General features: G+C 39.6%; 1 long non-coding RNA gene across 12 annotated transcripts in view; it reads right to left on the reverse strand.

Annotated features, from left to right (window-relative positions):
• Positions 1-14,511, reverse strand: part of LOC125776778 (uncharacterized) — an 86,004-nt gene extending 71,493 nt beyond the window's left edge. For 3 of the 12 annotated variants that reach the window (XR_007421923.1, XR_007421931.1, XR_007421925.1), the window contains exons 1-2: positions 10,112-10,266; positions 1,852-2,114 (exon numbers count right to left, since the gene is read on the reverse strand). This is a non-coding gene — a long non-coding RNA (uncharacterized LOC125776778). Of the gene's footprint in view, positions 1-1,671; positions 2,115-6,028; positions 6,061-10,029; positions 10,069-10,111; positions 10,267-14,143 lie in introns of those variants that run through there. The other 9 variants (XR_007421922.1, XR_007421936.1, XR_007421921.1 and 6 more) reach the window with 7 other exon arrangements.
• Positions 14,512-16,413: the final 1,902 nt, after the last annotated feature.

Raw genomic sequence — 16,413 nt, forward strand, 5'->3', positions numbered from 1 at the left:
AAATTGGCCGACGTAGGTGGACCCAATACATTGCACCAGTTAGATAGTTTAATGAGCTTTCATAAAAGGCCTCAACCTCTTCTCTATCACCACCAGGGGCGTGGCAATAGTGTTCATAATAAAGAGTAGTTAAAAAAACAATCACATTTTTGTTTCAACTTTGTAAACGCTCTAGCGCCTAAATTGGCAGACGCAGGTGGACCCAATACATTGCACCAGTTAGATAGTTTAATGAGCTTTCAGAAAAGCCCTCAACCTCTTCTCTATCACCACCAGGGGCGTGGCAATAGTGTTCATAATAAAAAGTAGTTTTAAAAAAAATCACATTTTTGTTTCAACCTTGTAAACGCTCTAGCGCCTAAATTGGCTGACGTAGGTGGACCCAATACATTGCACCAGTTAGATAGTTTAATGAGCTTTCAGAAAAGCCCTCAACCTCTTCTCTATCATCACCAGGGGCGTGGCAATAGTGTTCATAAAACAATCACATTTTTTTTCAACCTTGTAAACGCTCTAGCGCCTAAATTGGCTAACGTACGTGGATTCCATACATTGCACCAGTTAGATAGTTTAATGAGCTTTCAAAAAAGCCCTCAACCTCTTCTCTATCACCACCAGGGGCGTGGCAATAGTGTTCATAATAAAAAGTAGTTTTAAAAAAATCACATTTTTGTTTCAACCTTGTAAACGCTCTAGCGCCTAAATTGGTCGACGTAGGTGGACCCAATACATTGCACCAGTTAGATAGTTTAATGAGCTTTCAGAAAAGCCCTCAACCTCTTCTCTATCACCACCAGGGGCGTGGCAATAGTGTTCATAATAAAAAGTAGTTTTAAAAAATCACATTTTTGTTTCAACCTTGTAAACGCTCTAGCGCCTAAATTGGCTAACGTAGGTGGACCCAATACGTTGCACCAGTTAGATAGTTTAATGAGCTTTCAGAAAAGCCCTCAACCTCTTCTCTATCACCACCAGGGGCGTGGCAATAGTGTTCATAATAAAAAGTAGTTTTAAAAAAAATCACATTTTTGTTTCAACCTTGTAAACGCTCTAGCGCCTAAATTGGTCGACGTAGGTGGACCCAATACATTGCACCAGTTAGATAGTTTAATGAGCTTTCAGAAAAGCCCTCAACCTCTTCTCTATCACCACCAGGGGCGTGGCAATAGTGTTCATAATAAAAAGTAGTTTTAAAAAAAATCACATTTTTGTTTCAACCTTGTAAACGCTCTAGCGCCTAAATTGGCTAACGTAGGTGGACCCAATACATTGCACCAGTTAGATAGTTTAATGAGCTTTCAGAAAAGCCCTCAACCTCTTCTCTATCACCACCAGGGGCGTGGCAATAGTGTTCATAATAAAAAGTAGTTAAAAAAAATCACATTTTTGTTTCAACCTTGTAAACGCTCTAGCGCCTAAATTGGCTGACGAAGGTGGACCCAATACATTGCACCAGTTAGATAGTTTAATGAGCTTTCAGAAAAGCCCTCAACCTCTTCTCTATCACCACCAGGGGCGTGGCAATAGTGTTCATAATAAAAAGTAGTTTTAAAAAATCACATTTTTGTTTCAACCTTGTAAACGCTCTAGCGCCTAAATTGGTCGACGTAGGTGGACCCAATACATTGCACCAGTTAGATAGTTTAATGAGCTTTCAGAAAAGCCCTCAACCTCTTCTCTATCGCCACCAGGGGCGTGGCAATAGTGTTCATAATAAACAGTAGTTTACAAAAAAGTCACATTTTTGTTTCAACCTTGTAAACGCTCTAGCGCCTAAATTGGCCGACATAGGTGGACCCAATACAATGCACCAGTTAGATAGTTTAATGAGCTTTCAGAAAAGCCCTCAACCTTTTCTCTATCACCACCAGGGGCGTGGCAATGGTGTTCATAATAAAAAGTAGTTTTAACAAAAATCACATTTTTGTTTCAACCTTGTAAACGCTCTAGCGCCTAAATGGGCTAACGTAGGTGGACCCAATTCATTGCACCAGTTAGATAGTTTAATGAGCTTTCAGAAAAGCCCTCAACCTCTTCTCTATCACCACCAGGGGCGTGGCAATAGTGTTCATAATAAAAAGTAGTTTTAACAAAAATCACATTTTTGTTTCAACCTTGTAAACGCTCTAGCGCCTAAATTGGTCGACGTAGGTGGACCCAATACATTGCACCAGTTAGATAGTTTAATGAGCTTTCAGAAAAGCCCTCAACCTCTTCTCTATCACCACCAGGGGCGTGGCAATAGTGTTCATAATAAAAAGTAGTTTAAAAAAAATCACATTTTTGTTTCAACCTTGTAAACGCTCTAGCGCCTAAATTGGCTGACGAAGGTGGACCCAATACGTTGCATCAGTTAGATAGTTTAATGAGCTTTCAGAAAAGCCCTCAACCTCTTCTCTATCACCACCAGGGGCGTGGCAATAGTGTTCATAATAAACAGTAGTTTAAAAAAAATCACATTTTTGTTTCAACCTTGTAAACGCTCTAGCGCCTAAACTGGCTAACGTAGGTGAACTCAATACATTGCACCAGTTAGATAGTTTAATGAGCTTTCAGAAAAGCCCTCAACCTCTTCTCTATCACCACCAGGGGCGTGGCAATAGTGTTCATAAGAAACAGTAGTTTAAAAAAAATCACATTTTCGTTTCAACTTTTTAAACGCTCTAGCGCCTAAGTTAGCTGACGTAGGTGGACCCAATTCATTGCACCAGTTAGATAGTTTAATGAGCTTTCAAAAAAGCCCTCAACATCTTCTCTATCACCACCAGGGGCGTGGCAATAGTGTTCATAATAAAAAGTAGTTTTAAAAAATCACATTTTTGTTTCAACCTTGTAAACGCTCTAGCGCCTAAATTGGCTGACGTAGGTGGACCCAAAACATTGCATCAGTTAGATAGTTTAATGAGCTTTCAGAAAAGCCCTCAACCTCTTCTCTATCACCACCAGGGGCGTGGCAATAGTGTTCATAATAAAAAGTAGTTTTAAAAAAAATCACATTTTTGTTTCAACTTTTTAAACGCTCTAGCGCCTAAATTGGCCGACGAAGGTGGACCCAATACGTTGCACCAGTTAGATAGTTTAATGAGCTTTCAGAAAAGCCCTCAACCTCTTCTCTATCACCACCAGGGGCGTGGCAATAGTGTTCATAATAAAAAGTAGTTTAAAAAAAATCACATTTTTGTTTCAACCTTGTAAACGCTCTAGCGCCTAAATTGGCTAACGTAGGTGGACCCAATACATTGCACCAGTTAGATAGTTTAATGAGCTTTCAGAAAAGCCCTCAACCTCTTCTCTATCACCACCAGGGGCGTGGCAATAGTGTTCATAATAAAAAGTAGTTTTAAAAAATCACATTTTTGTTTCAACCTTGTAAACGCTCTAGCGCCTAAATTGGCCGACGTAGGTGGACCCAATACATTGCACCAGTTAGATAGTTTAATGAGCTTTCAGAAAAGCCCTCAACCTCTTCTCTATCACCACCAGGGGCGTGGCAATAGTGTTCATAATAAAAAGTAGTTTAAAAAAAATCACATTTTTGTTTCAACCTTGTAAACGCTCTAGCGCCTAAATTTAGGTGGACCCAATACGTTGCACCAGTTAGATAGTTTAATGAGCTTTCAGAAAAGCCCTCAACCTCTTCTCTATCATCACCAGGGGCGTGGCAATAGTGTTCATAAAACAATCACATTTTTTTTCAACCTTGTAAACGCTCTAGCGCCTAAATGGGCTAACGTAGGTGGACCCAATACATTGCACCAGTTAGATAGTTTAATGAGCTTTCAGAAAAGCCCTCAACCTCTTCTCTATCACCACCAGGGGCGTGGCAATAGTGTTCATAATAAAAAGTAGTTTTAACAAAAATCACATTTTTGTTTCAACCTTGTAAACGCTCTAGCGCCTAAATTGGCCGACATAGGTGGACCCAATACATTGCACCAGTTAGATAGTTTAATGAGCTTTCAGAAAAGCCCTCAACCTCTTCTCTATCACCACCAGGGGCGTGGCAATAGTGTTCATAATAAAAAGTAGTTTAAAAAAAATCACATTTTTGTTTCAACCTTGTAAACGCTCTAGCGCCTAAATTGGCTGACGAAGGTGGACCCAATACATTGCACCAGTTAGATAGTTTAATGAGCTTTCAGAAAAGCCCTCAACCTCTTCTCTATCACCACCAGGGGCGTGGCAATAGTGTTCATAATAAAAAGTAGTTTAAAAAAAAATCACATTTTTGTTTCAACCTTGTAAACGCTCTAGCGCCTAAATGGGCTAACGTAGGTGGACCCAATACATTGCACCAGTTAGATAGTTTAATGAGCTTTCAGAAAAGCCCTCAACCTCTTCTCTATCACCACCAGGGGCGTGGCAATAGTGTTCATAATAAAAAGTAGTTTAAAAAAAAATCACATTTTTGTTTCAACCTTGTAAACGCTCTAGCGCCTAAATTGGCTGACGAAGGTGGACCCAATACATTGCACCAGTTAGATAGTTTAATGAGCTTTCAGAAAAGCCCTCAACCTCTTCTCTATCACCACCAGGGGCGTGGCAATAGTGTTCATAATAAAAAGTAGTTTTAAAAACAATCACATTTTTGTTTCAACATTGTGAACGCTTTAGCGCTTAAATTGGCTAATGTAGGTGAACCCAATACGTTGCACCAGTTAGATAGTTTAATGAGCTTTCAAAAAAGCCCTCAACCTCTTCTCTATCACCACCAGGGGCGTGGCAATAGTGTTCATAATAAAAAGTAGTTTAAAAAAAATCACATTTTTGTTTCAACCTTGTAAACGCTCTAGCGCCTAAATTGGCTAACGTAGGTGGACCCAATACATTGCACCAGTTAGATAGTTTAATGAGCTTTCAGAAAAGCCCTCAACCTCTTCTCTATCACCACCAGGGGCGTGGCAATAGTGTTCATAATAAAAAGTAGTTTTAAAAAAAATCACATTTTTCTTTCAACCTTGTAAACGCTCTAGCGCCTAAATTCGCTAACGTAGGTGGACCCAATACATTGCATCAGTTAGATAGTTTAATGAGCTTTCAGAAAAGCCCTCAACCTCTTCTCTATCACCACCAGGGGCGTGGCAATAGTGTTCATAATAAAAAGTAGTTTTAAAAAATCACATTTTTGTTTCAACCTTGTAAACGCTCTAGCGCCTAAATTGGCTAACGTAGGTGGACCCAATACATTGCACCAGTTAGATAGTTTAATGAGCTTTCAGAAAAGCCCTCAACCTCTTCTCTATCACCACCAGGGGCGTGGCAATAGTGTTCATAATAAAAAGTAGTTTTAAAAAATCACATTTTTGTTTCAACCTTGTAAACGCTCTAGCGCCTAAATTGGCCGACGTAGGTGGACCCAATACATTGCACCAGTTAGATAGTTTAATGAGCTTTCAGAAAAGCCCTCAACCTCTTCTCTATCACCACCAGGGGCGTGGCAATAGTGTTCATAATAAAAAGTAGTTAAAAAAATCACATTTTTGTTTCAACCTTGTAAACGCTCTAGCGCCTAAATTGGCTGACGAAGGTGGACCCAATACGTTGCACCAGTTAGATAGTTTAATGAGCTTTCAGAAAAGCCCTCAACCTCTTCTCTATCACCACCAGGGGCGTGGCAATAGTGTTCATAATAAAAAGTAGTTTAAAAAAAATCACATTTTTGTTTCAACCTTGTAAACGCTCTAGCGCCTAAATTGGTCGACGTAGGTGGACCCAATACATTGCACCAGTTAGATAGTTTAATGAGCTTTCAGAAAAGCCCTCAACCTCTTCTCTATCACCACCAGGGGCGTGGCAATAGTGTTCATAATAAAAAGTAGTTTAAAAAAAATCACATTTTTGTTTCAACCTTGTAAACGCTCTAGCGCCTAAATTGGCTAACGTAGGTGGACCCAATACATTGCACCAGTTAGATAGTTTAATGAGCTTTCAGAAAAGCCCTCAACCTCTTCTCTATCACCACCAGGGGCGTGGCAATAGTGTTCATAATAAAAAGTAGTTTAAAAAACAATCACATTTTTGTTTCAACTTTGTAAACGCTCTAGCGCCTAAATTGGCAGACGTAGGTGGACCTAATACATTGCACCAGTTAGATTGTTTAATGAACTTTCAGAAAAGCCCTCAACATCTTCTCTATCACCACCAGGGGCGTGGCAATAGTGTTCATAATAAAAAGTAGTTTAAAAAAATCACATTTTTGTTTCAACCTTGTAAACGCTCTAGCGCCTAAATTGGCTGACGAAGGTGGACCCAATACGTTGCATCAGTTAGATAGTTTAATGAGCTTTCAGAAAAGCCCTCAACCTCTTCTCTATCACCACCAGGGGCGTGGCAATAGTGTTCATAATAAAAAGTAGTTAAAAAAAAATCACATTTTTGTTTCAACCTTGTAAACGCTCTAGCGCCTAAATGGGCTAACGTAGGTGGACCCAATACATTGCACCAGTTAGATAGTTTAATGAGCTTTCAGAAAAGCCCTCAACCTCTTCTCTATCACCACCAGGGGCGTGGCAATAGTGTTCATAATAAAAAGTAGTTTTAAAAAAAATCACATTTTTGTTTCAACCTTGTAAACGCTCTAGCGCCTAAATTGGTCGACGCAGGTGGACCCAATACGTTGCACCAGTTAGACAGTTTAATGACATTTCAGAAAAGCCCTCAACCTCTTCTCTATCACCACCAGGGGCGTGGCAATAGTGTTCATAATAAAAAGTAGTTTTAAAAAAATCACATTTTTGTTTCAACCTTGTAAACGCTCTAGCGCCTAAATGGGCTAACGTAGGTGGACCCAATACATTGCACCAGTTAGATAGTTTAATGAGCTTTCAGAAAAGCCCTCAACCTCTTCTCTATCACCACCAGGGGCGTGGCAATAGTGTTCATAATAAAAAGTAGTTTTAAAAAAAATCACATTTTTCTTTCAACCTTGTAAACGCTCTAGCGCCTAAATTCGCTAACGTAGGTGGACATTGCATCAGTTAGATAGTTTAATGAGCTTTCAGAAAAGCCCTCAACCTCTTCTCTATCACCACCAGGGGCGTGGCAATAGTGTTCATAATAAAAAGTAGTTTTAAAAAAAATCACATTTTTGTTTCAACCTTGTAAACGCTCTAGCGCCTAAATGGGCTAACGTAGGTGGACCCAATACATTGCACCAGTTAGATAGTTTAATGAGCTTTCAGAAAAGCCCTCAACCTCTTCTCTATCACCACCAGGGGCGTGGCAATAGTGTTCATAATAAAAAGTAGTTAAAAAAAATCACATTTTTGTTTCAACCTTGTAAACGCTCTAGCGCCTAAATTGGCTGACGAAGGTGGACCCAATACATTGCACCAGTTAGATAGTTTAATGAGCTTTCAGAAAAGCCCTCAACCTCTTCTCTATCACCACCAGGGGCGTGGCAATAGTGTTCATAATAAAAAGTAGTTAAAAAAAAATCACATTTTTGTTTCAACCTTGTAAACGCTCTAGCGCCTAAATGGGCTAACGTAGGTGGACCCAATACATTGCACCAGTTAGATAGTTTAATGAGCTTTCAGAAAAGCCCTCAACCTCTTCTCTATCACCACCAGGGGCGTGGCAATAGTGTTCATAATAAAAAGTAGTTTAAAAAAAATCACATTTTTGTTTCAACCTTGTAAACGCTCTAGCGCCTAAATTGGCTAACGTAGGTGGACCCAATACATTGCACCAGTTAGATAGTTTAATGAGCTTTCAGAAAAGCCCTCAACCTCTTCTCTATCACCACCAGGGGCGTGGCAATAGTGTTCATAATAAAAAGTAGTTTTAAAAAAATCACATTTTTGTTTCAACCTTGTAAACGCTCTAGCGCCTAAATTGGTCGACGTAGGTGGACCCAATACATTGCACCAGTTAGATAGTTTAATGAGCTTTCAGAAAAGCCCTCAACCTCTTCTCTATCACCACCAGGGGCGTGGCAATAGTGTTCATAATAAAAAGTAGTTAAAAAAAAAATCACATTTTTGTTTCAACCTTGTAAACGCTCTAGCGCCTAAATTGGCTAACGTAGGTGGACCCAATACATTGCACCAGTTAGATAGTTTAATGAGCTTTCAGAAAAGCCCTCAACCTCTTCTCTATCACCACCAGGGGCGTGGCAATAGTGTTCATAATAAAAAGTAGTTTTAAAAAATCACATTTTTGTTTCAACCTTGTAAACGCTCTAGCGCCTAAATTGGCCGACGTAGGTGGACCCAATACGTTGCACCATTTAGATAGTTTAATGAGCTTTCAGAAAAGCCCTCAACCTCTTCTCTATCACCACCAGGGGCGTGGCAATAGTGTTCATAATAAAAAGTAGTTTAAAAAAAATCACATTTTTGTTTCAACCTTGTAAACGCTCTAGCGCCTAAATTGGCTAACATAGGTGGACCCAATACATTGCACCAGTTAGATAGTTTAATGAGCTTTCAGAAAAGCCCTCAACCTCTTCTCTATCACCACCAGGGGCGTGGCAATAGTGTTCATAATAAAAAGTAGTTTAAAAAAAATCACATTTTTGTTTCAACCCTGTAAACGCTCTAGCGCCAATACATTGCACCAGTTAGATAGTTTAATGAGCTTTCAGAAAAGCCCTCAACCTCTTCTCTATCACCACCAGGGGCGTGGCAATAGTGTTCATAATAAAAAGTAGTTAAAAAAAAATCACATTTTTGTTTCAACCTTGTAAACGCTCTAGCGCCTAAATGGGCTAACGTAGGTGGACCCAATACATTGCACCAGTTAGATAGTTTAATGAGCTTTCAGAAAAGCCCTCAACCTCTTCTCTATCACCACCAGGGGCGTGGCAATAGTGTTCATAATAAAAAGTAGTTAAAAAAAAATCACATTTTTGTTTCAACCTTGTAAACGCTCTAGCGCCTAAATGGGCTAACGTAGGTGGACCCAATACATTGCACCAGTTAGATAGTTTAATGAGCTTTCAGAAAAGCCCTCAACCTCTTCTCTATCACCACCAGGGGCGTGGCAATAGTGTTCATAATAAAAAGTAGTTAAAAAAAATCACATTTTTGTTTCAACCTTGTAAACGCTCTAGCGCCTAAACTGGCTAACGTAGGTGGACCCAATACATTGCACCAGTTAGATAGTTTAATGAGCTTTCAGAAAAGCCCTCAACCTCTTCTCTATCACCACCAGGGGCGTGGCAATAGTGTTCATAATAAAAAGTAGTTTTAAAAAATCACATTTTTGTTTCAACCTTGTAAACGCTCTAGCGCCTAAATTGGCCGACGTAGGTGGACCCAATACATTGCACCAGTTAGATAGTTTAATGAGCTTTCAGAAAAGCCCTCAACCTCTTCTCTATCACCACCAGGGGCGTGGCAATAGTGTTCATAATAAAAAGTAGTTTTAAAAAATCACATTTTTGTTTCAACCTTGTAAACGCTCTAGCGCCTAAATTGGCCGACGTAGGTGGACCCAATACATTGCACCAGTTAGATAGTTTAATGAGCTTTCAGAAAAGCCCTCAACCTCTTCTCTATCACCACCAGGGGCGTGGCAATAGTGTTCATAATAAAAAGTAGTTTAAAAAAAATCACATTTTTGTTTCAACCTTGTAAACGCTCTAGCGCCTAAATTGGCTGACGAAGGTGGACCCAATACATTGCACCAGTTAGATAGTTTAATGAGCTTTCAGAAAAGCCCTCAACCTCTTCTCTATCACCACCAGGGGCGTGGCAATAGTGTTCATAATAAAAAGTAGTTAAAAAAAATCACATTTTTGTTTCAACCTTGTAAACGCTCTAGCGCCTAAATGGGCTAACGTAGGTGGACCCAATACATTGCACCAGTTAGATAGTTTAATGAGCTTTCAGAAAAGCCCTCAACCTCTTCTCTATCACCACCAGGGGCGTGGCAATAGTGTTCATAATAAAAAGTAGTTTTAACAAAAATCACATTTTTGTTTCAACCTTGTAAACGCTCTAGCGCCTAAATTGGCTGACGAAGGTGGACCCAATACGTTGCATCAGTTAGATAGTTTAATGAGCTTTCAGAAAAGCCCTCAACCTCTTCTCTATCACCCCCAGGGGCGTGGCAATAGTGTTCATAATAAAAAGTAGTTAAAAAAAAATCACATTTTTGTTTCAACCTTGTAAACGCTCTAGCGCCTAAATGGGCTAACGTAGGTGGACCCAATTCATTGCACCAGTTAGATAGTTTAATGAGCTTTCAGAAAAGCCCTCAACCTCTTCTCTATCACCACCAGGGGCGTGGCAATAGTGTTCATAATAAAAAGTAGTTTAAAAAAAATCACATTTTTGTTTCAACCTTGTAAACGCTCTAGCGCCTAAATTGGCTGACGAAGGTGGACCCAATACATTGCACCAGTTAGATAGTTTAATGAGCTTTCAGAAAAGCCCTCAACCTCTTCTCTATCACCACCAGGGGCGTGGCAATAGTGTTCATAATAAAAAGTAGTTTAAAAAAAATCACATTTTTGTTTCAACCTTGTAAACGCTCTAGCGCCTAAATTGGTCGACGTAGGTGGACCCAATACATTGCACCAGTTAGATAGTTTAATGAGCTTTCAGAAAAGCCCTCAACCTCTTCTCTATCACCACCAGGGGCGTGGCAATAGTGTTCATAATAAAAAGTAGTTTTAAAAAAATCACATTTTTGTTTCAACCTTGTAAACGCTCTAGCGCCTAAATTGGTCGACGTAGGTGGACCCAATACATTGCACCAGTTAGATAGTTTAATGAGCTTTCAGAAAAGCCCTCAACCTCTTCTCTATCACCACCAGGGGCGTGGCAATAGTGTTCATAATAAAAAGTAGTTTAAAAAAAATCACATTTTTGTTTCAACCTTGTAAACGCTCTAGCGCCTAAATTGGCTAACGTAGGTGGACCCAATACATTGCACCAGTTAGATAGTTTAATGAGCTTTCAGAAAAGCCCTCAACCTCTTCTCTATCACCACCAGGGGCGTGGCAATAGTGTTCATAATAAAAAGTAGTTTTAAAAAAATCACATTTTTGTTTCAACCTTGTAAACGCTCTAGCGCCTAAATTGGCTGACGAAGGTGGACCCAATACGTTGCACCAGTTAGATAGTTTAATGAGCTTTCAGAAAAGCCCTCAACCTCTTCTCTATCACCACCAGGGGCGTGGCAATAGTGTTCATAATAAAAAGTAGTTTTAAAAAATCACATTTTTGTTTCAACCTTGTAAACGCTCTAGCGCCTAAATTGGCCGACGTAGGTGGACCCAATACATTGCACCAGTTAGATAGTTTAATGAGCTTTCAGAAAAGCCCTCAACCTCTTCTCTATCACCACCAGGGGCGTGGCAATAGTGTTCATAATAAAAAGTAGTTTAAAAAAAATCACATTTTTGTTTCAACCTTGTAAACGCTCTAGCGCCTAAATTGGCTAACGTAGGTGGACCCAATACATTGCACCAGTTAGATAGTTTAATGAGCTTTCAGAAAAGCCCTCAACCTCTTCTCTATCACCACCAGGGGCGTGGCAATAGTGTTCATAATAAAAAGTAGTTTTAAAAAATCACATTTTTGTTTCAACCTTGTAAACGCTCTAGCGCCTAAATTGGCTAACGTAGGTGGACCCAATACATTGCACCAGTTAGATAGTTTAATGAGCTTTCAGAAAAGCCCTCAACCTCTTCTCTATCACCACCAGGGGCGTGGCAATAGTGTTCATAATAAAAAGTAGTTTTAAAAAATCACATTTTTGTTTCAACCTTGTAAACGCTCTAGCGCCTAAATTGGCCGACGTAGGTGGACCCAATACATTGCACCAGTTAGATAGTTTAATGAGCTTTCAGAAAAGCCCTCAACCTCTTCTCTATCACCACCAGGGGCGTGGCAATAGTGTTCATAATAAAAAGTAGTTTAAAAAAAATCACATTTTTGTTTCAACCTTGTAAACGCTCTAGCGCCTAAATTGGTTAACGCAGGTGGACCCAATACATTGCACCAGTTAGATAGTTTAATGAGCTTTCAGAAAAGCCCTCAACCTCTTCTCTATCACCACCAGGGGCGTGGCAATAGTGTTCATAATAAAAAGTAGTTTAAAAAAAATCACATTTTTGTTTCAACCTTGTAAACGCTCTAGCGCCTAAATTGGCTAACGTAGGTGGACCCAATACATTGCACCAGTTAGATAGTTTAATGAGCTTTCAGAAAAGCCCTCAACCTCTTCTCTATCACCACCAGGGGCGTGGCAATAGTGTTCATAATAAAAAGTAGTTTAAAAAAAATCACATTTTTGTTTCAACCTTGTAAACGCTCTAGCGCCTAAATTGGCTGACGTATGTGGACCCAATACATTGCACCAGTTAGATAGTTTAATGAGCTTTCAGAAAAGCCCTCAACCTCTTCTCTATCACCACCAGGGGCGTGGCAATAGTGTTCATAATAAAAAGTAGTTTTAAAAAAAATCACATTTTTCTTTCAACCTTGTAAACGCTCTAGCGCCTAAATTGGATAACGTAGGTGGACCCAATACATTGCACCAGTTAGATAGTTTAATGACGTTTCAAAGAAGCCCTCAACCTTTTCTCTACCACCACCAGGGGCGTGGCAATAGTGTTCATAATAAAAAGTAGTTTAAAAAAAATCACATTTTTGTTTCAACCTTGTAAACGCTCTAGCGCCTAAATTGGCTAACGTAGGTGGACCCAATACATTGCACCAGTTAGATAGTTTAATGAGCTTTCAGAAAAGCCCTCAACCTCTTCTCTATCACCACCAGGGGCGTGGCAATAGTGTTCATAATAAAAAGTAGTTTTAAAAAAATCACATTTTTGTTTCAACCTTGTAAACGCTCTAGCGCCTAAATTGGTCGACGTAGGTGGACCCAATACATTGCACCAGTTAGATAGTTTAATGAGCTTTCAGAAAAGCCCTCAACCTCTTCTCTATCACCACCAGGGGCGTGGCAATAGTGTTCATAATAAAAAGTAGTTTAAAAAAAATCACATTTTTGTTTCAACCTTGTAAACGCTCTAGCGCCTAAATTGGTTAACGCAGGTGGACCCAATACATTGCACCAGGTAGATAGTTTAATGACATTTCAGAAAAGCCCTCAACCTCTTCTCTATCACCACCAGGGGCGTGGCAATAGTGTTCATAATAAAAAGTAGTTTAAAAAAAATCACATTTTTGTTTCAACCTTGTAAACGCTCTAGCGCCTAAATTGGCCGACGTAGGTGGACCCAATACATTGAACCAGTTAGATAGTTTAATGAGCTTTCAGAAAAGCCCTCAACCTCTTCTCTATCACCACCAGGGGCGTGGCAATAGTGTTCATAATAAAAAGTAGTTTTAAAAAAATCACATTTTTGTTTCAACCTTGTAAACGCTCTAGCGCCTAAATTGGTCGACGCAGGTGGACCCAATACATTGCATCAGTTAGATAGTTTAATGAGCTTTCAGAAAAGCCCTCAACCTCTTCTCTATCACCACCAGGGGCGTGGCAATAGTGTTCATAATAAAAAGTAGTTTTAAAAAATCACATTTTTGTTTCAACCTTGTAAACGCTCTAGCGCCTAAATTGGCTAACGTAGGTGGACCCAATACATTGCACCAGTTAGATAGTTTAATGAGCTTTCAGAAAAGCCCTCAACCTCTTCTCTATCACCACCAGGGGCGTGGCAATAGTGTTCATAATAAAAAGTAGTTTAAAAAAAATCACATTTTTGTTTCAACCTTGTAAACGCTCTAGCGCCTAAATTGGTCGACGTAGGTGGACCCAATACATTGCACCAGTTAGATAGTTTAATGAGCTTTCAGAAAAGCCCTCAACCTCTTCTCTATCACCACCAGGGGCGTGGCAATAGTGTTCATAATAAAAAGTAGTTAAAAAAAAATCACATTTTTGTTTCAACCTTGTAAACGCTCTAGCGCCTAAATTGGCTAACGTAGGTGGACCCAATACATTGCACCAGTTAGATAGTTTAATGAGCTTTCAGAAAAGCCCTCAACCTCTTCTCTATCACCACCAGGGGCGTGGCAATAGTGTTCATAATAAAAAGTAGTTAAAAAAAAATCACATTTTTGTTTCAACCTTGTAAACGCTCTAGCGCCTAAATTGGCTGACGAAGGTGGACCCAATACGTTGCATCAGTTAGATAGTTTAATGAGCTTTCAGAAAAGCCCTCAACCTCTTCTCTATCACCCCCAGGGGCGTGGCAATAGTGTTCATAATAAAAAGTAGTTTTAACAAAAATCACATTTTTGTTTCAACCTTGTAAACGCTCTAGCGCCTAAATTAGCTGACGTAGGTGAACTCAATACAATGCACCAGTTAGATAGTTTAATGAGCTTTCAGAAAAGCCCTCAACCTCTTCTCTATCACCACCAGGGGCGTGGCAATAGTGTTCATAATAAACAGTAGTTTACAAAAAAATCACATTTTTGTTTCAACCTTGTAAACGCTCTAGCGCCTAAATTGGCTGACGAAGGTGGACCCAATACGTTGCATCAGTTAGATAGTTTAATGAGCTTTCAGAAAAGCCCTCAACCTCTTCTCTATCACCACCAGGGGCGTGGCAATAGTGTTCATAATAAAAAGTAGTTTAAAAAAAATCACATTTTTGTTTCAACCTTGTAAACGCTCTAGCGCCTAAATTGGCTAACGTAGGTGGACCCAATACATTGCACCAGTTAGATAGTTTAATGAGCTTTCAGAAAAGCCCTCAACCTCTTCTCTATCACCACCAGGGGCGTGGCAATAGTGTTCATAATAAAAAGTAGTTAAAAAAAAATCACATTTTTGTTTCAACCTTGTAAACGCTCTAGCGCCTAAATTGGCTGACGAAGGTGGACCCAATACGTTGCACCAGTTAGATAGTTTAATGAGCTTTCAGAAAAGCCCTCAACCTCTTCTCTATCACCACCAGGGGCGTGGCAATAGTGTTCATAATAAAAAGTAGTTAAAAAAAAAATCACATTTTTGTTTCAACCTTGTAAACGCTCTAGCGCCTAAATTGGCTGACGAAGGTGGACCCAATACATTGCACCAGTTAGATAGTTTAATGAGCTTTCAGAAAAGCCCTCAACCTATTCTCTATTACCGCCAGGGGCGTGGCAATAGTGTTCATAATAAAAAGTAGTTTTAAAAAAATCATATTTTTGTTTCAACCTTGTAAACGCTCTAGCGCCTAAATTGGCTGACGAAGGTGGACCCAATACGTTGCACCAGTTAGATAGTTTAATGAGCTTTCAGAAAAGCCCTCAACCTCTTCTCTATCACCACCAGGGGCGTGGCAATAGTGTTCATAATAAAAAGTAGTTTAAAAAAAATCACATTTTTGTTTCAACCTTGTAAACGCTCTAGCGCCTAAATTGGCTAACGTAGGTGGACCCAATACATTGCACCAGTTAGATAGTTTAATGAGCTTTCAGAAAAGCCCTCAACCTCTTCTCTATCACCACCAGGGGCGTGGCAATAGTGTTCATAATAAAAAGTAGTTTAAAAAAAATCACATTTTTGTTTCAACCTTGTAAACGCTCTAGCGCCTAAATTGGCCGACGTAGGTGGACCCAATACATTGCACCAGTTAGATAGTTTAATGAGCTTTCAGAAAAGCCCTCAACCTCTTCTCTATCACCACCAGGGGCGTGGCAATAGTGTTCATAATAAAAAGTAGTTTAAAAAAAAAATCACATTTTTGTTTCAACCTTGTAAACGCTCTAGCGCCTAAATTGGCTGACGAAGGTGGACCCAATACGTTGCACCAGTTAGATAGTTTAATGAGCTTTCAGAAAAGCCCTCAACCTCTTCTCTATCACCACCAGGGGCGTGGCAATAGTGTTCATAATAAAAAGTAGTTTTAAAAAAAATCACATTTTTGTTTCAACTTTTTAAACGCTCTAGCGCCTAAATTGGCCGACGAAGGTGGACCCAATACGTCGCACCAGTTAGATAGTTTAATGAGCTTTCAGAAAAGCCCTCAACCTCTTCTCTATCACCACCAGGGGCGTGGCAATAGTGTTCATAATAAAAAGTAGTTTAAAAAAAATCACATTTTTGTTTCAACCTTGTAAACGCTCTAGCGCCTAAATTGGCTAACGTAGGTGGACCCAATACATTGCACCAGTTAGATAGTTTAATGAGCTTTCAGAAAAGCCCTCAACCTCTTCTCTATCACCACCAGGGGCGTGGCAATAGTGTTCATAATAAAAAGTAGTTTAAAAAAAATCACATTTTTGTTTCAACCTTGTAAACGCTCTAGCGCCTAAATTGGCTAACGTAGGTGGACCCAATACATTGCATCAGTTAGATAGTTTAATGAGCTTTCAGAAAAGCCCTCAACCTCTTCTCTATCACCACCAGGGGCGTGGCAATAGTGTTCATAATAAAAAGTAGTTTTAAAAAATCACATCTTTGTTTCAACCTTGTAAACGCTCTAGCGCCTAAATTGGCTAACGT

Source organism: Bactrocera dorsalis, chromosome 2 (assembly GCF_023373825.1).
Source record: "Bactrocera dorsalis isolate Fly_Bdor chromosome 2, ASM2337382v1, whole genome shotgun sequence".
Classification (NCBI taxonomy): Eukaryota; Metazoa; Arthropoda; class Insecta; order Diptera; family Tephritidae; genus Bactrocera; species Bactrocera dorsalis.